This window comes from Protomyctophum parallelum (assembly GCF_964188405.1).
Source record: "Protomyctophum parallelum genome assembly, chromosome: 16".
Taxonomy (NCBI): Eukaryota; Metazoa; Chordata; class Actinopteri; order Myctophiformes; family Myctophidae; genus Protomyctophum; species Protomyctophum parallelum.
This window is the reverse complement of record NC_139711.1, coordinates 9,615,649-9,640,361: the sequence shown is the minus strand read 5'-3', so window position 1 is coordinate 9,640,361 and position 24,713 is coordinate 9,615,649. Positions and strand designations below refer to the sequence as shown.

The window sequence follows — 24,713 nt, the reverse complement described above, 5'->3', positions numbered from 1 at the left end:
TTCACACCGTTCAGCTCTGGTTCAGCTTGCCCCAGAGGGGGGCAGAGATCAGAGAGAGACGTTGCTGGAAACTATAGACAGCTGTATAGAATTCTCTAGAATTTCTACTAAATCTAATCTAACAATACAAATCTTCTCTTATGGGGCCGGTCACGGGCCCAAATATATTTTCAATTTGTGAGTCCTTCACTTATATTTATAATAGTGTCTCTCAACTTGAGGTTTAGCAGTGAGATCACCACCAATAATTGCTGTTTTGGCATCTTATCGTACTTTTCCAGAGGATAATACATTTGGCAAAAACACTGGAATATTATTACAGTGCTAATACAAAGTGCAGAATAGGATGCCCCTGTCTCTTGAAATCGGAGTGTATAGTACAATATTCCATTAACACTGTTGCTGTGTACAGCGCACAGAGAGTAAACATGCTGGTCCCTCACAAAGCGGGATGGAGGAGAGAGGTATGTTTCAAAAGCAGCCTTGATCCCTGGGAAGGCAAAAACAACAATGTCCATAAACGTACACACACAGAGTAACAGAATCATATGCATTATGTATATGTAATAATGTGTTTACATGTGTTGTTTATGTAGCCAGCTTTCCTGTGACACGCGTAGAAACGGACCCACTTGTGTTAACCCATTTTGGGCGGGAGCCCCTTTTGGTGTTAGCATTATGTTATGCTTTAGCTATTGAAAAATAGCAGACCTACAAGCTCATAGCGCGCCACCGAGTGGCGCGCTACGAGCTTGTAGGTCTGCTATTTTTGAAGAATCTGATCTCAGGTCAAAAACTGGTCTTAAACATGAACACAGATATATGATAGAGCGATAGAGACACACACATGCTAGGCGGGGCAGGGCCCCTGCATGGCCTCCATTTCACGCCTGCCGGTTCCATCCCTCCATCCCACATCCTCTCGTTCTGCCTCGTTTCACCTCGGCAAAGAGATGGAAAGGAGATGGACGGATGGAGAAAGGGGGGGGGACACACACAAAGAGTAAAAGTCTTAGGAGAAAGAAACGGCTTCTGTTTCTCCCTGTGAATCTGACGGATGATGACAAACCTTTGACTCGGAGGAACAAAGGGAGTTCTTGAGCTCCATATTTGTAACGGGACGAAACAAAAGGTCGACAAAATGTCATTTGGAATTGTGTTTTCCTTTACCTTTCAATTCTATCGATCTGCCGGCCGCATTGATCTACTTATACGAGATCGCTTCAAACATAAATATTTTATGGGCCCGTCATAACTCTTGAGAGTGTACAAATGGACCCCGTAAGCCGTGTATATTTCTATTTGTGAACTCTGAGTGACCTGTATAACGGTCATGGGGTCCATGCGCGCCACTTTGAGAAGAACCACAGGTACAGTATAATACTACTGTATGTACGCTACAATGTACTGTATGTTTTTTGCATTCCCACTGTGGCAAGACCTGGTTTTAAATCCAGGTGGTTCCATAATATCCGGCAGTAACGTAGGAACGACGTAGGAAAAATGCATTAAGGGGAACTTGTACAACAGCTGCCACTGTAGTGCTCCCTGCTATAGCCGGCTGGCTTATTAATTTGTAACGCTGAATTGGCCTCTCATCTCTGAAGTGGACACTCATTTGTCTCAGCCCTAGGAGGGGGGGGGGGGGGGGGGTGTGTGTGCGTGCGTGCGTGCGTGCGTGCGTGCGTGCGTGCGTGCGTGCGTGCGTGCGTGTGTGTGTGCTTATGTGCACGTGCGTGTGTGACCGTGCAATGCCTAAGAAGGATTATTAGTCGTCATTTTTACTAAATGAGTTCCTACGAAAGTCCTTTAATCTCTCTTCTCTCTGCCTACCTCCCTCTCTGTCTCACTCATGCTCTCTCTCTCTCACACATGTACTCCCTCTACTGCACTCACAACACGCCCCATCCATCGCTGTCTGGTTATTTTGTTCTACCTACCTCCCTGTTTCTCACGTGGCAGCCTCCCATTCTATCCATCTCTTCCTCCACTATAGGTCTAGTTTCTACCATCTTATTTATTTCTTATAACCCTTCCTCCCAAATTCTCCCTTCCCCATTGACCCTCAAACTCCTCTGATCCTTCTCCAAATCGCCCACTCTTCTCAGGGCTGTGCCTGTGTGTGCATGCAGTACTGTATATATAATGATGTGTTCTCTGTATTTATTGCCATTGTGGTGCATCTGCATACACCAGTGTGTGTACACTGTATGCATGCGTAAATATGTGTTTGTGACTTTGTGTGCGTCTGTGCTTCATCATAGCGATAGCTGAAATGTCACCATTCTTGAGGAATTGGGAGAAAAGATACTTTAAATTCGAGTCCGACTCCCTCCTTGTTTTGAATACTTTCTCTTACTTTCATGATCAAGTTACTGAACTATTACTGTACTATTATAATTTGTTTAAAGAAAGCTCTTGTGTACACACTAACTTAAGTGGTGACCACAAGATTTTGAATATCAGTCAGTAAACCTTGACTAACCATTTTTGACATCACATGCCCCACATCTTGAACTGGAAAAGGACCTGCTAGTATTGGCGTCATACTACAGCTTAAGTTACACAGGATAAGATCTACCTAACTGCTAGTGTTGGCGTCATGCTCATGCTATACACTTTAAGCTACGATGGAAAGAAACATTGATGAGAAAGGGGGAGTGGTCGAAGGAAAACCGGAGGGAAATCAGGATGGAGCAGTCAGTGGACGAAAGAAGGAAATGCAGAGAAGGATGAAAGAGAGGCGTTATTAAGCTAATGCTGAATATAAAGTAATACTGTACCAATAAATTAAACGATGTAAGAAGGAGCTGTGGACTGATGTGAAAGCAGGAAGGAGGGTAGAAAGGAGGCGTGTTGATGTGTGTGAAAGGGTGAGTAGGGGGCATTTGTATGTGATCAGAACGGTTAGTGGAGAATCCATGTACTGGTGAATAGACAGCTTAGTGGCCATTATACCCACTGGAGGATTAGGCCTGCTCACTATTGTTACCCTCAGCAGGCTGCAACACACGTGCGCGCGCACACGCATGCACGCACGCACGCATGCCCGCACGCAAGCACAAAATACTCATATACCCACAGATGCATCATATACGTAAACATCAGTGCAAATAATTCTCTGTCTCTCTGTATATCTTTCTCTCTCTTAACCCAGCCATATCCATTATACAGTTCCTTCTTCTGTATCGTTATGCACGGACACACGTACGTCACACACACACACACACACACACACACACACACACACACACACAATTCCTATAGAACTACATCCCCCCCCACTCTTTCTTCATTACAAAGGTCTAGAATAGGCTACTCTATAATGGACCTATGGTCCATTGACAACTCTGCTGGTACGCTGAAGAAGTCTTTTCTCATTAGGGCTGAGGTTTTGTCACTGGCCTCCTTTGTCCATCTCCAAGGTGGTTATTAGACCTTACCTCTGTAGAAGACCCCCCCCCTCCCCCTCAAAGGACCCGAGTGGAGCAGAGTGTGTGCAAAGGGCGGAACAAGGCCTGGCAATTAGCAAAAGACATGTTTGAAGAGAGGAGAGCAGGAAAAAAAGAATGAAAGAATCAGAGAGGGAGAGCGAGAACCCACACTACAAAAAAATAGGTTTCTTTTGAAGTTTTAGAAACTTTTGTCTGCTTTCCGCTGGATCCCTCTCGCTCCATCGTCATCATCAAAGCCAAAGACCGGTTCTTCAGCATTGGCCGCTCACCTCCCTCTCTCTCTCTTTCTCTCTCTCTCACATTCGTTCACCATTCCCTTTTCTTCACTCTTCTTTTCTTCTCTCGTTCGTTGCTACTTCTTCCTCAGTGAATGCGTTTGTGTTGGTCGTGAAAAGGCCCCCGTAACTTAGCAAACCCCTTTGATGTCTTAATGAGGACGTGGGGGCTGAATTTATACACAGATCCCTGCTTTTAGTCCCCGCTTTTGTGAGTCTTTTATTTTTTTACCGGTTGCATCTGGCTTTTTCAATCTCATCTCTTACTGACAAGAAGTGGGTATAACGGGAGATTAAGAGGAAAAAATAAAACGTGCATTCCTTCAGATAAAATGGCAGCAAGCATGGCAAAAACTAAAAAGACTTATCTGAATTCGATACAGCGTTCTTTCCTATACAGGATTGTTTTGTGTTGTGATAGCTGGTTGAAAGAGGCGGGTAGACAAAGCTTTTTGTATATAAAGCTTCCACTGTGCCTTATCTCCATCTTGCAATCGGCCAGGAAGTGTCGATAAAGCTTTATCAGGCTGTATATTTTCTAACTTTTAACACGACTCCACTGTAAAATACTGAATGTTTCAGAGTTAGGATTTCACTGTGGAAGATGTAAGATGAAAGCATTAAGGCCAAGGACATCTGAAATACAAAATGGTGTCATGGCACAGACCGCAATTTTAGCTATCAAGTGATCAAGCGCTCTGTGTGTGTGGTATGCAGTTTTCCCTGTTGTTCTTCGACAAACAGTGATAGTGCTCCGGCGCCTGTGCTATCGGAGTGCAGTTTGATCATGGTGACAGCGTGTTGAAAACTGATACACACACAGTCAGTCACACACACACACACACACACACACACACACACACACACACACACACACACACACACACAGTCACACGCACACATACAGATAGCTCCAAGAGCACAAACTCTTCTGCATTCCCCTGAACAGTTTGTAAACGTGCATGTGCAAACATGCACCTGATTCATTTTGTGTGTTATACACAGAAACATACAGCATGTCTCCATTAAAGTATGCCTTTATCGCTGGTCTGCACTCTGCACATTGACACTTGTGCATGTGTGTTTGTGTATAGCTCCCCCTCGTCCTCCACACCAAACTTGATGTGTCCTTAATTCCTTTCAACTTGAGGTTTTTCAGCTATTACCAGATTGGCCATGGTTTCATATAAAGGCAATTTCAGCATGTCCACAAACAATTTATCTGAGCGTGCCCCCCTCCCCCCCCCCCCCCACAAAAAAGAGGCTCTTGCTTTGATGTGGGTTTGGTTAGCTTCACGTCACCATGTGTTAGATCTAAGTCACCGTGAAAACTTGAGAGAGAGTCCCATTCTGTTGTGCACTGTACGTACTTGGCGAGGAGACCAAAGCTGTCAAAGTGAATGGAAAGAAGGGGGTGGGGGGCTTGAGTTGAGGAAGTGAAGATGATGTTAGACACGTTGTTAAATGACGGGAACAAGCCGCAGAGTTAAGTCCCTGTCAGCTACAACTCCGCCCCCACCCCTCTCCTTTCGCAGTCTTTATCTATCTGCGTATCAGTCTGTCTTTCTGTCTCTGCGTCTGTCTACTTCACCGTTCTGACCAGGTCTCAGTACCTAAGTGTGCTCGCTGTTAGGAAGCATGTTCACAAGAACTCACTGTGTTTAGACTAGGGGCCAAATGTATGGGCACCAAAGTGTGCATAGACCATTTTGCATGCAGGTTTCCAAATTTATATTGTCTTTTGAGTCTGAGTAGTGTGACAATTTATTTAAAGTTTTTTTTTTCTTTCACTACATTGTTTTAGGGGTGCAACAGTTAATTGATAATGGATCATCCTATATTAAAATTGCATAGTTTAATAAAATAACCAATTAATAATCCTTATTTTGGGCATGTCATTACATGTATGCAACCCATACATCGACAGTATGTACAACATACAAAAATCTACCAAACCAAATGCACCACGGCTTGGGCACAAAATTAAAACATGTCAGAGTACCCGTTGTCAGAGTCCCAGTGCGCAATACCCACAATGCGGCCGATCGACAAAACAAATGATGTCGTCAAACATACATCCCTTAGAGACAAAGAGATTTGGCGCGTTCTCTGGACAAGCGCCCGTCCCACTCGGCACTGCACATCCCCCGGTCAATGGTGAGACAGTGCCAGAGTTATGCCTGATATACAGGTTTTGTGAATTTATAACTAGACCTGCTCGGAGTTGGGAACGATGCAAGTTTCGGGAAAGCATGCCCCACCTGTTTTTGCAGTTGTATTGTCTTGTCTGTCTCCCTTTTATGCCCATATCTGGAGATCTCTTAACTCTGTCTGCCTGTGTCCATTTTATGCCCATATACAGTATATCTCAGGTTCTGTCTGTCCTTGTACCTTCATACTGTAGTTAGTTAGTTTGTTACTTTATTGACACGAATGTATAAAACATTGGGTCCAAACAATAACAAAAAACCCATGAATCAAAAAGGTACAATACATTAAAATATACAATACACAACACAAAATCCCTTTACAACAGGAGCTTTCTATTGCCCCACAACTCTCTCTTAGTTCCCACCCAAATCAATGTACATTATATTGAGATCCCTGTTATCAGCATTTGACCATATATGGCCAATATACTGTATGAACATATTGGTCAGATTATCAGATAAGTGGTTCTGGAGTGGACAACCGCCGGTCCAACCGACGTGATCAGTTGGACAGTTCTTGAGATACGCAGGAGAACAGATAGGCACGCCACTCACACAAGCTCACGCATGCAGAGATTCGCTGCATTCATAGATGTCAGATGCTAATCTAATTTGCTCCCTTTGCTCACGGACGCTTCTCAGTAGAGCGGAGCGAGCTATCAACCTTTTGACCTAAACCGAAGCAAACGTGGATCCCACAAATGAGCGTTGAACAAAGCAGATGCTGTGATGAGTAACGTGTGAGCCTCGCAGGGCGGTGAATCATGATGAGGTAGTTAGTTTTACATCGCTGTAAATGCCTGCTCATCAAAGGCAGCCTGTCAGCATGGAACCTCACACACACACTGGCGCACGACACATCTCTGAAGTTAAACAGGACAACCACACACACAGACGTGCACTGATTTGTATAAACACAAGCTTGCGCACGCACACACGCACGCACGTGCGCAGACACACAAACCCATAGGAAAGATTCATTCAAGTAGAAACAATCCCATGCTGATGTTGAGTGGACACACACACACACACACACACACACACACACATAAAGAGGTTTACTCGTTGCTTTGAAGTGTGACTTGTCTTAAGGTCTCTTACATTCTTACATTCCTGGCGGGATCACAGCAGAGCTCTGCACTTAACACTGCACAGAACAGCACTGGGCAGACCTGACTCAGATAGTAGCTGTAAGACATACATTTTAATCTTTTTTGCTGCACCAGACAACTTGGGTTCACAAATATTTGTCTTTTACTCCACTACATTTATTTGAAAACCTTAGTTACTAGTTTTGTAGATTTTTTTATCATTATTACAAAAAACATCAACCACTTCAGCCCTATATACATTTCGGCCATTTGAAAGCCGATCTACTGTACAAGCTCACTTGCCATGCTTGCCGCACCAATGTGGTTGTGAGCTTGCAGATCTGCTATTTTTGTTTTGTGAATAAAGTAAATGTAAATACAAAATGTTCGCATATAATGGCAAGCCTAAAATTGGGATGCTACAGTAGGTGGAAAGTATTTAAAATATATATTTGAGGGTATATAATTTGTGTCTGTATTGGGAAATGAGTGTGCATGACATACTGGTATAGTAAATACAAAATAAACTGGGAAATGATCTTGACACACAGAAATGGCGTGGCGTCAATGTGGATCAGCCTGTTGCATCAATAATAATAATAATAACACTTTATTTGTATAGCACCTTTCATGACATGTAATGCAGCTTTACAGCTTTACAGAGCAATGGAGAAAAAAGAAAACAAAAGCAGGGCATAAAATATTAAAATAATAGCAGTATAAATGCAATGCAGTGAGGACATGAATAACAAGGACTTAAAATATAAATTAAAAGCAAGAGTGTAGAAGTAGGTCTTGAGCTACTGTGCTTTAAAAGTGTCTACAGAGGCTGCCTGTCAAAGGTATAGTGGGGGTTTGTTACACGCCGTCGGCCCGTAGAAGCTTCACCGTGTTTTTTAGTTGCCATTTTTTTAGGCACAGCGTGCAGGCCAGCAGTTTATACGGTTGGGACATATTTAGGCAGGCAATCATGTAGGTAGGAAGGTGCGAGACCATTGAGAGCTTTATAAACAAGTAAAATTATCAATCCTAAAAACAACCGGAAGCCAATGCAGTGAAGCTAAAACTGGATTTTATGCTCTCTCATCTTAGTTTTAGTCAAAAATCTGTCATCTTATGTACCGGTATCTATTGACGTATGACAAATATGAAAAATGTGGGCATGATTTCAGCACAATTGCTGCGTCTCTAAACTTAACAAACATCAAGAGCGTATCACACTATAGACAGTGATGCCATTGCTATTTGTGTGACACTGCAGACGTAGTGCAATGGAAGGGTTGAGCTCCATAACTGAGCTGGAGCGTGGGGATGGCGGCTGTGGCCCCTGTGCTTGCTCCCGGCCTTAACTCACGGGAACGAGGCCCTCTTCCAGTGTCGCCTCACCCGCGGAGGAGGTGTTAGTCTGCGAAGACAAGTATGGTGCCCATAACTATCACCCCCTCCCCACTGTGGCATTGGAGAATGCACAGTGGGGTTGTGATTTTGTAGATCTTACAATTTCTCTATTTTTCTGAGCTTTTATAATCTTGCCCCTGACTAACCCATATTTAAATAAAAAAACAGAAGCTAACGCTACACCAAATAAAAGCTAACGGGTAAACCTGTCAGTGACGATATTCTTAATTTTCATTCATGAGGAAGGCATCTGCCTTGTATACACATGTCTCCACATGTACCTAGTAGGGCTGGGGCGGTATGGGATTTTTATTACCGCGGTTATTGCCGGCCCCCATAAGTTACAGGTATGGTGTGTGCGATATTAATTGTGAGATTACCATAATGACGGTAATCATTAAAGGACCACTTTTGAACCTATCTTCATATAATAGGTCCTCACTAATAATCATGATAAAATGGCACGTTTTTTTCTACTCGGTCTGTGTCACATAGGAGGCCTAATCTAATTGAATACCCCTGCCATAAAGCATTACACTTGTTTACAAGAGGGTCCACCATTTTCAATTCATCATATCATTTTGTACACTATGCACTTCTATAAAGCCAAAAACAGGAAATCATCATAAAGGAGGTAAAAAGGGGGAAAACGTATACAGTGAGGGGGGGAAAGGGGTGGAGTCAAGGGATTTACATCTTAATGACAGTTGGTAGGGCGTTCCACATTTTTGTGGCATAGGAGTGAAATGAATTTAGGTGGACCCTCTTGTAAACAAGTGTCCACTCACAGTTAACAGTCTTTGTATTGAGTTGTGCTTGAAATGTAGTGTAATTCTGCAAACTGTTAATAAATATTTCAATCAATCAATCCTTGTTTGTGCCGAATCTGGGTTGCACATGGTTTTTTGAACTCCCTCTGGTGTTGTTGTGTTGCTGGCATGATTAGACTGACTGAGCGTCACTGTTTATTATGATACACTTTTCATTTCATAAAATTACATTTTTTTTTAAACCACGGTAATGAACCCGATACCACGGTATGCGTTACATACCGGCGGTATGGCGGTATTGCGGTTATTGCACCCAGCCCTAGTACCTAGTAAGTAAAGTATTAGAAGTTAAATTGACACAGGATTTTGCAGTCTCGCCCAAGAACAAGTACATTTTCTCAGGCAGTTACAGTATGTTGGCTGACTCATCCAGCTATAAATTTGACTGTAATGGATGAAGTTAGCCAGCTTGTCTCGGTTTTTGCCAAACAGTCGCTAAGCAGTGCACACATTCACTGATATAATGGGTGCGTTTGGAAATTCACACTGGTGTGCCCTCTTGTCGTTCGTTTATTCAGTGCACTCGACGGTGCGTTGTCGTTCGAAAATCTGGTGTACTGCGCCCCAGATTTTTGGCATGGTGTTAGGTATCGGCATCAATCTCTGGGCCAGTATTATGGTTAAAAACCGAAATAATTGATAAAAGGGATTCTATTAGTATTGGGCATGCTAAATAACATACTAAAAAAATAGGAAAAAATACTTCTGGAAAGGCATAATTTTTAAGATGGCGTCCACGATGGCTGCCGGGAGCTTAAAATGCCTATAAACTGGGATTTAATACATATAAAATCATAACAATTATGAAGTTTTTTAAATTTTTGGCATGGTGTTAGGTATGGACATAAGGTTTTCAAAAAACCATCAAGTGCACGATCTTGTTGATTTTGGACGAATTTCGCCCCTTACACACGCATCAACGTGTAGACCAACAGCAAAAACACACTCTGTGCGCTCTATGATGTCAGCGCCCAGTGCACAAGAAAACTGAGCACATTCCCAGGGCGCATTTCCGAACGCACCCAATATGTTGGTTTCTTTACTTGATATACTGTAGTGTGTCACCGTTTCTGTGCTGTTGTTGTGAGCTATTGTCTTTTTTCCCCCTTCTTCTGGTTAATGAATTTGCATGGTTCATTGGAACATTATTTGTCACAGAAAATAATGTTTGAGAAGAAAGATGGGGTGTGGGGTGGAGCTCGCGGGAGAGAGAGAGAGGATAGAGGAGGGCATAATGGTTATGGGAATATGATCGTTGCAATCAGGTAAAAGGGGAACATTGGGAATAATATGAAATGTATGAAGATAAATGCATAGAATTAATAGACTTTAATATGCTGAAATTTGATTTATTTCAGTAAATAAGCCTGAAGATGAGAGAGATATGACAGAAAGAGGGACAGAGTTCAAAGTGTGTTGCCGAGGCTGGGGAGGTGTGAGTTTCAAAGGCGGCGCGTGGCGATGGATGTGAGAGATATGTTAATTCAGCAAAGTGCCGCACGCCATTGATGTTTACTAGAGTTACATACAGGCAGCAGCTGGAGGAACACAACATACACACACACATCACACACACACACACACACACACACACACACAGACATACATGTATTATTAATACACACTCATAGACAACTGTAACCGTCTTGGTGTGTGTCCACTCATTTACATGCCACGAGTCTTTGGATGTAATGGGTGTAGCCAATTGATTATCTAGCTTGATAAGCAAAGGTCTTCCTTAACCCATTAAGGCATGAGGTCGATTCTACAAATGCCTTAACGTACAGGGCTTGAGCACTTGCAAAGTGCAAGTTCTGAGTAGTCTAATTCGATAGGACCCCTGCAAAGTGCATTTGGCAGGAGATTAAGTCTGTCTCACACATTATACCGATCTAAAACCTTTCCGTTCCGGATGTTTGCTTGAAGGAAGTGAGGGATGGAGACAAGAGAGATGGGGGAAATAGGACAGCAAGTGAGTAAGAAAGAGAGTGAATAGGAAAGGGAGTGAGTAAGAAAGAGAGTGAGTATGAAAGGGAGTGAGTAAGAAAGAGTGTAAGTAAAAAAGGGAGTAAGGGAGTGAATAAGAAAGGGAGTAAGTCAGAAAGGGAGTGAGTAAGAAAGAGTAGGTAAGAAATGGAGTGAGTAAGAAAGAGTAGGTAAGAAATGGAGTGAGTAAGAATGGAACCAACAAGTGATGAAGACATGGAGTGAGTAAAAACGCATTTACTCTGCGCAGCACTAAAGCTGACTTGGCACATTCGCTGCTCTGTTCCATCTTCATCTGATATTATCCAAATACACAACGTGTGATTAGCATGCCTCGTTTTTATGGGTCGTTAATAAGCCCAGACATACGATCCCAAACCTCTTATACCCTCGCTTCTCACCCGTGTATATTTTCAGAAGGCAATGTGGCGCAGGCCACGGGCCATTTACCACCGCAGTCGGCTCCAAACTCCACGGATGGGGGTGTGCGTTCAGTCCGAGAACTAACACTGGAAAAAATACATACAGTAAAGCAAACGCTCGGACCACCACCCGCCGCCGTCCAGCAGTGAACATGGACTCACAGAATATAATATCAACAGAGGGCTGAAATAACATACAGCCATGAGGCATAAGTAGTTCCGCACCACCGCTCATAAACGACAAAGAACGATGGGAGTTTATGAGTTCTGAAAACATACAGTTTTGGATCGGGTTTTTGGTATTCCCCACGGGCATGCATGTGTTAGTGTGAGTGTGGTCATGTGCAAAGCACAAGAGTCTGGTTAAGTTCATTTCACGATTCTCCTGATTTGTGCCGTAAGTAAAACAAAACCTTCCTCTACTTTCCATCCATTTGCTACCTTTATCGGTCTCTTCCTCTCCTTATATTCATAAACAGTATGCATATGTGTCTGTCTGCATGTATCCTTGATGTGGAGTGTCTGTGTGTGTGTGTGTGTGTGTGTGTGTGTGTGTGTGTGTGTGTGTGTGTGTGTGTGCGCACATGCGTGTGTGTGTGCGCACATGCTCGTGTGTGCGTGCGCCTGTTCACATACTGTAGCTGTTTTACATCATTGTTCACACCTCATTGGAGGGCCAGGGTCAAGCAGGGAACATGTGAGATTTACCTAAAATGGAGATGATGTGGAACGAGTAGGAATCCGGCAAACAGCCTTCACCCCGCTGAACGACCCCCCCCCCCCACACACACACACACACCCCCCAAAAGAAAAAGTATATATATGTGATGTGCCGATGCGCCAAGGACAAATATGATTCAGTGGTATTACTGGATCTCTTCAAGTCCACTGTTCACACGGCGGTGTTTCTGTCTGAGATCATACAGCGTTGATAAACGGTGTGCGTGCGTGCTCACATGCGCATAGGTAGACACAGACGGACAAACAAGACATGTTAACCACTTCCTACCTGACGTCCCTCTTTTGGGCAGGTCAGTAAATAAATATAGACATTTTCAAGTTTGTCAAAACATACAAACTAAATGAGCAGATCAACAAGCACACAATGCGCACTGTACTGTAGATCAGCTATTTTCTCATAGCCCCCAACGGACTAAGCAGAGTCTGGAAAAGGCCTGCGAATACTCCGCTCCATACTGTAGGTTGTAAAAGTGTACTTTAATGTACGCTAGCACAGAGGTTAATACGTTGGCGCCAATGTGAAGTCAAGTCAAGTGTTACCATGCTTCCTTGTTGGGAAAGAGTACATTAACCCATTAAATACAAAGTATACAAAGTAAGCTAACCTTTTTCTCTTAGCGGGGCCAGGTAAAGCTTCCAGGAATGGATACCGTCATGGTTCAAGTGATAATATGAATAATAAGCTATAGTTCAGAACTTGCAAACATAGAAATGCAGCAGCCCCTGAGATTGATTAGTAAAGAGAATGCAGTCCAACAGAAAATACAATACAGTTATACAGTACTGTTAGGACATTTGGGCAAGTTTCATACCTATCATAAAAGTTGCAACACTGTGGAGCCTGGTGCTATTTTAAGCCCCTAGTGTTTCAGTTATTTCACTTCTTTACCTCCTGGAAGGCACTTTTATTGTTAAGTAGCATTAGCCAAAGCTCTGCTTACTGGCTGTAATAATTAGTTGTTGCCTGGCAACATGAACTGATTTGACGTTCTATCAAGAAGCAATTTTGGGGCCATGCTGGTCTCAGTTCTTTGAGCGCAGTAAAGGTTAATTTAATTTGTGTAAAAGATCTTAAGGATCCAATTTTACTCTCTTGAGTTAAATAATCACTGATAGTGTTACTGCTTGCTTACAGTACTGCACAACTGCAAATTAAAAAACATATATTATTACATTTGAGAGACAATGGAAATGTTATCGCAGCTTTGTGCGCAGTTCTAGTACACCGTGACTGTCGTGACATACTGTATGCGCAAGTGCAGTTCACACCTGTGCTTTGTGGCCGTGATATGTCATTGACGTCACCTCTGCGTTTTCACCTCAGCTTGGTGGGTGTGCGACTACTGTCGCTCTCCTTGTAGTTTACCTACCTCTCTCTATCCTTGCGGACAAAACACGGTTAGTGGCCACATTGCTGCAAAGACACATCGCTGTCTGCCTTCGTTCAAAATGTACGCGTTGTACACATTCACAGAGAAATCAACATGGATCACGTGGCGTTAGACGTGAGCTCGCCACAGGTGCGCAAACTTCTAGCTACATTACATTTTCAGGATAATATCTTACAAATCCATTGTTGAGGGACAGGTGACAGGATATGAAAATGATAGGTAATTTGTACCAGATTACACCATGGTATCAAGAGAGGTAGCTTGACACACACACACACACACACACACACAGACAGAATACAGATGGACCAGCCAAGGCCAACGTGGATCTTACAGGATGCTTAATCAAGTTTGACACAGAACAGACACAAAACAGCAATGTGGGAAGTTGGAACACACACACACACACACACACACACACACACACACTTGTGAGGAACACTTCTGTTTCCGTTCGTCTGTGTATGACACATGATTATTTCCTACAAAATGACAGGCAAGGACATCATATGAGCTGTGTGCGTGTGTGCGCGTGCATGCGTACTTGTGCACGCTTGAGTGTGCCTGCCTGCGTGGGAGTGAAACCCTTTTACGCACGCACGCACACACACACTCACACACACACACACACACACACACACACACACGCACACAGGTGGCCACAATTAAAGAGCTGAGCCCCTTTATGGCAGGAGACCAAACCGCAAACCTCTACTCGGCATCAGGAAACACAGAGTTGGAGTTTGGAGTTACACACATACTGTACACACGCACATATACTGTAGCTATACCAATTTTCTGTCATTCACACTAAATCCCACACAGTCTTAGTCATACTGTTCATATGATTCACTTACACAATGTACGCACACACAATGGACATAATCCTGAAGTGAAAACGAGCATTGAAATGCACACAAACACACATTATCCTCCTTAATGTTCCCTAATTCCCTTTCTCCATCTGTTGCTCCCTGACACGTACACAGTGAAAACAAGAAAAGATGACATAGTCATATTTCTCTGCTTATTGTTTATCTGCAGCAGTGTGCTATGAAATGTAAATAGGTGTGTACAAGTCAAGATTTGGGATATTTCTTCATGGCGTAAACATTAGTTATTTAGCATCTACTTTAAAAGCGGAATTTTGATTACCCAGACAGCGCTGGTTGGCACTGGCAGGTATCGATGTTTGTGCCAGCATGGAGGATTACATTTATTTCTTGATTGCCTCTTGTCTTGATTGTTTAAACATGACGTCATGGGCCGCTATGCTCAATAACAGGCTCGATAAGCCCAAAGCTCATTGATAACGAGTACTCAATAAGCTTGTTATCAGATTTTCTCCGGTATCAGTTATCGAGCTCCATCCCTAATCAGGACTAGGTTGCCACTACGATCCACAGCGATACTATACCAGCATGCTTTAGTGTAGAAATTGGGGTCTGAGTGCTGCACACCTCACCCAAAACGTTGTTTTTGTTTAGTCTGGAGTCTCTGGACAATCCTACTGTATGATCAGCACCAAACGTGCTCTGTTTGAGTGCACGGCAGAGAGTTTCACACGGCGCACACACGCACGCACGTACGCACACACGCACGCGCGCGCACGCAGTGTTTATTTCTAAGTGTAGTTAACATACACAGTGTAGGAGGGAAGGCAGGTGTTTAAGGCTTAGATAAGCAATGCATGTACAATGTTTGAATCCCATCGCTGAAGAACACTGTTTTTTCTTTTTTTCTTCCCTAGAGGGCTCCACAGAACGGAACCTATACAAGCACTAAGCACTTGGGGTGGGCAGTGGTGTAGAAAAGCAGTAAAAATGCTGATGGGAGAAATTCTTGTGCAACGCTTTTTGCTGCTGTTGGAGGTACAGTGAGGGAATGTGGACAATGAAATGGAGATAGACATTGCTGACTCACAGCATAGTCTTTACCTAAGCTAACCAACTGATACAGAAACTGTTTTTGTAGGTGCATAATATTATTATTATTGAGGGGCACTAACCCCTCCAGGCTCCAACGTCTGGCTTTCGGGCATTACGTCTAATACGTCATATGGCAGTCAAGTCTATGGGCTCCTTTCATGTTTGTTTAAAGCAGTGAGGCACCCCTCACTTCACACAAGTGTGATTTTTGGAAACCAAGTTATTCTCAAAGTGTCCTTGAGGGGCTTCCATCTACATTTTTGATGTTTGTGAACCAAATGGACTCTTACAGGTCTGTAACTCTTAAGTGATGGGGTCAATCTCAATCTTCTCAGGCCGTGACCCCCAAAATAATCATATTTGAACTGGTGACCCTGACAAGCACTTGCAATTGTGCTGTAGGCACACTCACATCTACAAGCTCACAACGCATCACAGCGCAATGCAGTGTGAGCTTGTAGATCTGCTATTTTCAGCATGCAAGTGTAAAATGTCTTGTACTGGATCTCTTGTCCACTAGTCCCTTCCTAACATTTTAGTGTAGTTTTTATTTGTTGATGAAATTGTCTATATATTTAGTCTTTTATTTAGTGAAAAAGGTAGTCGACGAACATTTTCTGTCGACGAAATCAACACTGATTGTGTGTAGATTTAAAACGGGGAAGGGAGTGGGGTTAACTAAACATAGTGTGTACTGTGTATGGTTTAAGGGGTTAATTATGACACAAGAATACAATTGTGTTTGCTTTGCGTCTTTCTATTTCTAAATGAACGTTTGCTTTCTTGTTTGGTCATGGTGGTGTGTGTTAATGGCATTTAGTTCATGGTCTTGAGTGAGCAATGAGGGCGCACGCACACGTACATGCACACGCACACACACACACACACACACACACACACACACACACACACACACACACACACACACACACACATGCACACACAAACACACACATGCACACACAATCACACACGCACAAACACATCGCCTTAAACTTGCATTCAAGCCAGAAACCCAGGAACTCTGGGTAATCAACCCCATACCCTGATCAGTAATGGAGTGTGTGTGTGCGTGTGTTTGCTTGCTTGCGTGCGTGCGTGAGCTAGCCCACATGTGTGCAATAACAAGTGTGTATGTGCGTGCGCGCACGCGCACACACACACACACACACACTATAGCAAAAAGGCTGAAAAGCTGGAAGCAATTGACAGTGAAAGGCTGAAGCATGTTCATCATATTTCAGAGAGCTCAGGCCTCACCGTGGCATATCGTGTAATCACATTTGTAAATACTATCGTAAAGTTCTGCTCATAAAAAGTATAAAGTTTGTTGTCTTGGCTGGATCTAAGAGAGAGAAAATGTTTGGTGCCAACATAGTCATCAGGGGTGTGTGTGTGTGTGTGTGTGTGTGTGTGTGTGGGTGTGTGTGTGTGACTGTGTGTGGGCGTGCGTGTGTGTGTGCGTGCGCGCCTGTTGGGGGGCTAATGAGATCAAATGTTCTAGGTACATTTCAGAGGAAAAGATGTTTACCTTATGCAGGCCCTTTCATCTATGAACCAGTTACGCGCGCGTGTGTGTGTGTGTGTGTGTGTGTGTGTGTGTGTGTGTGTGTGTGTGTGCGATTTAATGAACTTGGAAAATATCAATGCCTCATACGTACGTCATCGGTCAGATCACTGCTAAACACTTTTTGCGCCGACGAAAATGAAAGCCTGGGTATTGAGGCTAGCTAAACACACGCGCACACACACACACACACACACACACACACGCACACGCTCACACTCAAAAGACACACATGGACACATACATTCCCATACTGACATAAGGTACTTGCAATACACAGACACACACACATGCACACACACATACAGTATATGTACATGTATGCTTGCACTCTTAGTCCGCAAAACACACATCCGCATTCACACTTATCGGCCCATTCACATACTCCTAAAGTACATTGTCACGCATGCACGCACAGTCGCGCACACACACACACACACACACACACACACACACACACACACACACACACTGTGCACACAGAGTACCTCCATGCACAGACACACTCTGACAGGTAGTTAATCTGTCATGTGAGTCAGTGTTGTAGTTGTGAGGCTGCAGCAGTTAACTGCAGTGTAGTAATGTCTGTTCCACAGCCACAGCCAATAAATCTCTCTGTGCTGCTAGCTCTTTGACTCAACCAATTAACATCTCTCTCTCTCTCTCTCTCTCTCTCTCTCTGTGAGCAGTTCTTTCTCTGAGCATTTCTCTTTGTTAGACTCTGACTCTCTCTCTCTCTCTCTCTCTCTCTCTCTCTCTCTCTCTCTCTCTCTCTCTCTCTCTCTCTCTCTCTCTCAGCTGTTAATAGAGAAGTGTGTAGCAGCCTAGTTCTAATGATTTCCATAAGGCTACACAGTCTCCCCACAGCCGCGACTGTAAATCACTGTGGCAAGGGTATGTATGTGTGTGTGTAGATGGACACACACACAAATGCGCACACATGCACACACGCACGTCGCACGCACGGTAGTACACACACACACACACACACACGCACGGTAGTACACACACACACACACACACACACACACACACACACACACACACAGAAATAACATTGTTTCTCAGGTTTCCGCTCTCTTGTTTCGCGCTTCATGTGAATATGACAACATAAAACATTTTCCACATAAAGATGGCGATTTTCAGTGTGTGACATAATTCAAATTGACTTTCTCTGTAACCGCTGGCATACAAGATCTGCAAAAGTTAAACTTAAACTTTGAAAAAGGACCAAACTGTAGATGCCAACAGGCAACGGCTTAGAGGCACAGACATCGGCGACATTTCAAACTGACCCAGGATCTGTCAATCACTCTCTAACCCGTCATATTTCTGTACAAAGAAGCCCAAAGGCCACAAAATGGTTTTTCTTAGCTCCAAGGCCATCCCTACCATCAGGAGGTCTCTGGTGGTTTATGTACAATAACCAGCTCCTAATTACGCATTGTGTAATGTGGCAGGCTGCGGCCAGCAAATCCTTACAAATTCCTAAAATGATTGTGGCTGGAGAGAATTATATTCTTTGTTTGGATCTTGGAGGTCAGAGTGGGGAACAAATCTGGTGTTAGGGGCTTTGTGGTGTGTGTGCGCGTGTGTGTGTGTGTGTGTGTGTGCGTGTGCGTGTGCGTGCTCGTGCAAGGATTTAATAGTAGCTTATATTAATGGAACCATAGCAACACACGCGCACATCAAGGTCCCTCTCCAGTCTCCGTTCATGCTTACACGCGATATGGTTCTTCTTTTCTATATATCTCTCCGTTAGTCCCTCGCTCTCTCTTGCCCACATACACAAACCGCTCTGTGGTATTAGTTCTATATCTCTGGTGTGATATATAGACGGGCAACAATGTGCTTCAGTACGACTGTGGTTTCCTTGTTTCCACAGTGTCTCCTGCACCACTGCCTGATGATGATATAATGACAGTGTGCGTTGCAGCGGGGGGTCAGTGCTCGACAGCTATGAAACCAGCGTGCTCTCCGCAAAGGCCCGGTCACTCACGAGTGATGTTGACAGGACCGCGTGCAAAAGTCCACTTTGATAGTGATGTCCACGGTCATTGTCCCAGACAGTGGAGAACCGCTGTTTTAATACAGGGTTTTAATGACGTCAATCATTCTGTGGGATGTTTTTTTATCTGCCAAAGCAGTGAATTTAAGTTCAATACATGTACATTGATCTTTTTTTTTATTATTTTTTTTAACCTTTTTAAATTACATTCAGTTGTCTTTTGTTCTTTGCTGATGCAATTTTGCTATCCCAAAGTAATCAATCTAATATCATCCTATCTGGAGCTCACCTTGGGGTTAAAAAATACATGCTGACTGCTGCATTTTTTATTTTTTTTAGGTCTTAAAGGACTTTAATCGAATCTATGCTAACCATGATATATCTCATGTTTAGCTATTGAACCCTCCTTCAACAAACACGAGATTTGATAAGAGAGTATTAATCCAGAATTCATAATATTTGTACCGTATTTTAGCTTCCGTCACTAGCCACCGCTTGCTTCCATGGTGTGACATCACCGAAATCCAAAAACTGGCATTCAATTATTTTACTGCAAGGTACGAATATACTCGTACCCCCCAGCTATGGGACATTATCTGCTAAGTACGAACATGTTTGTACCCCCCCGGCCCGTATACTCTATAATGGTTGAGCCCCACGGCAGTTTTTAACATTGATCCGGTTGCTATGGCAACGTCCTGTCACCACCAGCTATGGGACGTAAAATCTGACCACGGTTTACCTCGGTTACAAACAGGATTTTCAAACCTCCATAGTTCTGAATTTTGCTGTCCTTGGTGGATCTTCTGCCATCCAAAGTTTGGATTTCATCTGTGACTTTGTACCGCGTCGCTCCCGACATGTAAACATTTCTGAGGATAGGGAAACAGTGTGTGCTTGCGCTAATGATAGCAGAGTGTGTGTGTGTGGGTTGGGGGGGGCGGCACTCTTAAAGTGGACGTGGATGGTGGCACAGGTTACCTTCATTAATGTTACTGTAATAGTCTACCGAGGAGAACTGAAAGAAACCATTAATGTTGGCTTCTGCAAGTTCTGTCCGTCTTAAAAATGAAGTGAAAACTTCACTCGAGGTGAATTGTCAGGCTAGCATTGCTCTTATAAAGGCTTAGGCAGTGATTGGGGTCTCAGCGTTGGTCAATGTCAACTGACAATGGAAAAACAGTGGTTCCACAGAGTATGATGATGTGTCTGTCTCCCTAGCAACTCCTCACATTCAGTTTCACAACAAAACCTTACACTGATAGTATCAACACTGCTGTACAGTACAGTACAGTGATGTGAAGTACTAACATGATGTGACATGACATAACATTGCCAGCCACATTGTCTGTCATCATGTCTTTTCTCTGTATCACTGTGCCTCTCTCTTTTTCAACAGACGATCTACAACAAGCTTGTAGATCTGTGAATCAAAATAGTTTGAGGATTTACACCTGTCTAACATACTGTAGGGAGCCCAGGGACAAAGTGGTTACACATGTAGAGGTTACATTCGTACATGCGTCCACGCAGCCAGTTAAAACAGCAACATTCTGGAGGGTATGTGCTCAGTGCCTTGCTCAAGGACACCCCAACAGTAGTGCTCGGACATTGGGCTCACTACAACTCTCTAGATGACTGCATTATGTCATTTACCTCCTCTCTCTACATTGGGCTCACTACAACTCTCTAGATGACTGCATTATGTCATTTACCTCCTCTCTCTCGCTCTCTCTCTCTCTCTGTATGAATGTGACATTGGGCTCACTACAACTCTCTAGATGACTGCATTATGTCATTTACCTCCTCTCTCTCGCTCGCTCTCTCTCTCTCTCGCTCTCTCTCTCTCTCTCTCTCTCTCTCTGTATGAATGTGTGTGCAACGGAACAACTTTCTGTTGTTCCGTTGCTACCTACAAGTTTAATCCAAAGTCCTCCGCATTAGAAGCTATTTGAAGAGTCATCTGCCCTCCCATAGCCCCCCCCTCACACACACACACACACACACACATACACACACACACACACACACACACACAGGTTGTGTCCACATATCCAATGTCTCTATATTAAAACCTGGAAGGACATGACCCTTTAGGAAAACACAGGCCCCAGAACACACACAGTCATAGCTCTTGAGTGCACGATTGACACTTTCTCGCTGCAGAGCTGAAACTAAATACAAAGGATGGTTATACTAATACACACACACACACACACACTTGCCAGGCCAGAGGCCAGTAAATGTGTGAACTGTATCATGCTGTTATACCACAGAAAGGAACCTGTAATAAGGTCAGAACGTAAAGGAGAGAGAAAGCTAGAGAATTGTCAGAAAGGGACAAAATGAGATAAAATGATATAGAATAAGGGTACGTTCACCATCAGCACTGAATTGTAATTCTATATGATAGCCAAGGGTTTAAACTTGAGACCTTGTCAGTGCGTTTTAACAGCGGGCGACAGCCGGACGAATTTCCCGGAAGTGCATTATTTGTCAATGGGACAACGGCAACTACTGGTGATAGCAGGCAAACAGGCGATGGTCGAAAAGTGGGCGGAGGAACGTCGCCTGAAAAGATGAAAATAATGTATTATTTTGTGTGACATCGTCCGCCGATAGCAGGCGATTAGGCGATAGCCAATGAAATGCATGTGTCGCTCGCCGTTGTTCTTAACTTAAGTTAAGACATAACTGGTTACTGTGCCTCTTCTAAGGCAGTGATATTCAACCTCTTTTTATGTTAAGGACCCTCAATTTGTATGCATTAGTCCACAGACCCCATTTGATACAATTCTGTATTTATTTAACTACAGACGGAAACAAATGGAGCCTTATGGACCTCTTGGGGGTCCCCAAACCCCCACATTGACAACCAGTGTTTTAAAGGCACCTCCGGTTAGGGGAAGTTGTTGTGTACCAAACTCTACAGACACAACCTTCTGCATTGAAAAGTGTTCTCACAATGTTCCCCTCACGTTGGCACTTGGCACGTGCGCCCGGTTTGTTCCTGCAGTGTGTCCGTATGCACTGTGTGATACCCATTGCCACCAACACGAACCCACGTACATGCATTGTGCTCGGCCATTAAAAATGGCTGAATGATGTAATTATAGGGGAAGGGGTGAGGTGGGTGGGTTTGCCAGTAAACATATTGGCTCGGTGCAGTGCACGAGGGGCTGGGGCTCATGGGGGTGGGGGTGGTTGTGTGGTTGTGAGTGTAGAGTGCTAAACCGTGTTCTGCTTTGGGATCAAAGCCCCGTGCCGCTCCAACTTCAAACACCGTGCCCTCTCTCAGAACATACCGCGCATGTGGTAGGAGGTAGGAAAGGAAAGGAGTGAGGGAGGAAGAGAAGGGAAGGGAAGAGGAGAAGTGTGTGGGGTAACCTGAATACCAGCACCTCAAGTTTCCACTTAATCACATAACCCTGGAATTCACGTATGTACTCGCGTGCGTGCATGTGCGTGCGTGATACACTCACGTGCGTGCGATTACGTGCACTTCGACACATCCATGCACGGCCAGACCACCACCCACACATATAGCACACAGATAGCAGCCACCACAAACACAACGCACATGCACATAAACACACACGCACTGGGTTTGCACCAAGCACGCGGCCAATTTGCTATTAATACCAGCCTCAGGGATGCAGTTTATACCTTGCATTTGCATTTCAAATATTTATTTTATTTCATGGTCCAAATAGTGATGTTATAAAGGCCCTTGGCTCTGAATTAAAGCCATAGTGCATGCAGGTGGTCCTCTGAAAGCACACAAACAAGCATGCACACACACGCGCACGCACACTCACACACACACACACGCACGCACGCATGCATGCACGCACGCACGCACGCACGCACGCACGCACGCCTAAACACAAGGCTGGCAGGTGGTCTCATGCTTTGTGGTTAACAGGCTTTCTCCTTCTACCCAGCATCAGGTTCTGATTGAGGAACCCGAGTTCAGACCAGATTCTCTCTCACCCCCACCTCTGTCCCTCTTTTTTTTTATCTCCCTCCCTCTCTTTCTCTCCCTTTCTCCCTCTACCTCGCTGTCTCTCTCTTGCATTTTGACCTCATAACGCCTACAGAGACATTGGTTCCACCTTGAGGAGGTTGGTTCCTACTTAGTGTGATGGCCATGGTGATCAGTCAGGGTTAGTGTGATGACCATGGTGATCAGTCAGGGTTAGTGTGATGGCCATGGTGGTCAGTCAGGGTTAGTGTGATGACCATGGTGATCAGTCAGGGTTAGTGTGATGGCCATGGTGATCAGTCAGGGTTAGTGTGATGGCCATGGTGATCAGCCAGGGTTAGTGTGATGGCCATGGTGATCAGCCAGGGTTAGTGTGATGGCCATGGTGATCAGCCAGGGTTAGTGTGATGGCCATGGTGATCAGTCAGGGTTAGTGTGATGGCCATGGTGATCAGCCAGGGTTAGTGTGATGGCCATGGTGATCAGCCAGGGTTAGTGTGATGACCATGGTGATCAGCCAGGGTTAGTGTGATGGCCATGGTGATCAGCCAGGGTTAGTGTGATGGCCATGGTGATCAGCCAGGGTTAGTGTGATGGCCATGGTGATCAGCCAGGGTTAGTGTGATGGCCATGGTGATCAGCCAGGGTTAGTGTGGCTCAGGGGTAGAGTGCCTGGATGGTAACCGTAAGGTTGCCAGTTCGAACCCGGGCTCCCCCAGAGTTACTGTCGAAGTGTCCTTGAGCAAGACACTGAACCCCTAATTGCTCCTGATGTGCTAGTTGGTGCCTTGCATGGTTTCCGCTGCCATCGGTGTATGAATGTGTGTGTGGATGGGTGAATGTAATGCACAATCTCTGTAAAGCGCCTTGGATAAAGGCGCTATATAAATGCACCATTTACCATTTACCATTTTAGTGTGATGTGCAACAGGTAGAAGAGACTGAGAGCCGAAACCCGTCCAACATTTGTAACCTCTAATTAGCGGGAGCAGCACGTTTTCCGCAAAGAGATGTACTGTAATGGTGATGTCAAATATATCATTATCGATTAACCCCTTACCCATTAGCTCTAGATCAGCTATTTTCAGATAGTTTAATTATGCTTTTTACCTATAATGATATGGCCAAAATATGGATTGATTACTAATTGTATGTTTTTGATGATTATTGTTTGTGCCTTGTAGTTAGAAAAAGAAGACCACCATGCTTTCCTGTTCTTTATTTGTCTGGTCATTAACCCATTCTGACCGGGCACCCATTTTGGTGTTGGCATCATGTTATGCTTTAGCTATTGAAAAATAGCAGATCTACAAGCTCATATCGCGCCACCGAGTGGCGCGATACGAGCTTGTAGGTCTGCTATTTTTTGAAAAATCGAAGAACGACTGACATTTTTTTAATTTGATCTCAGGTCAGAATGGGTTCA

At 44.1% G+C, this 24,713-nt stretch overlaps 1 protein-coding gene across 1 annotated transcript in view; it reads left to right on the top strand.

Annotated features, from left to right (window-relative positions):
* Window positions 1–24,713, top strand: part of fgfrl1a (fibroblast growth factor receptor like 1a) — an 80,339-nt gene that overhangs the window by 41,178 nt on the left and 14,448 nt on the right. The window lies entirely within an intron of this gene.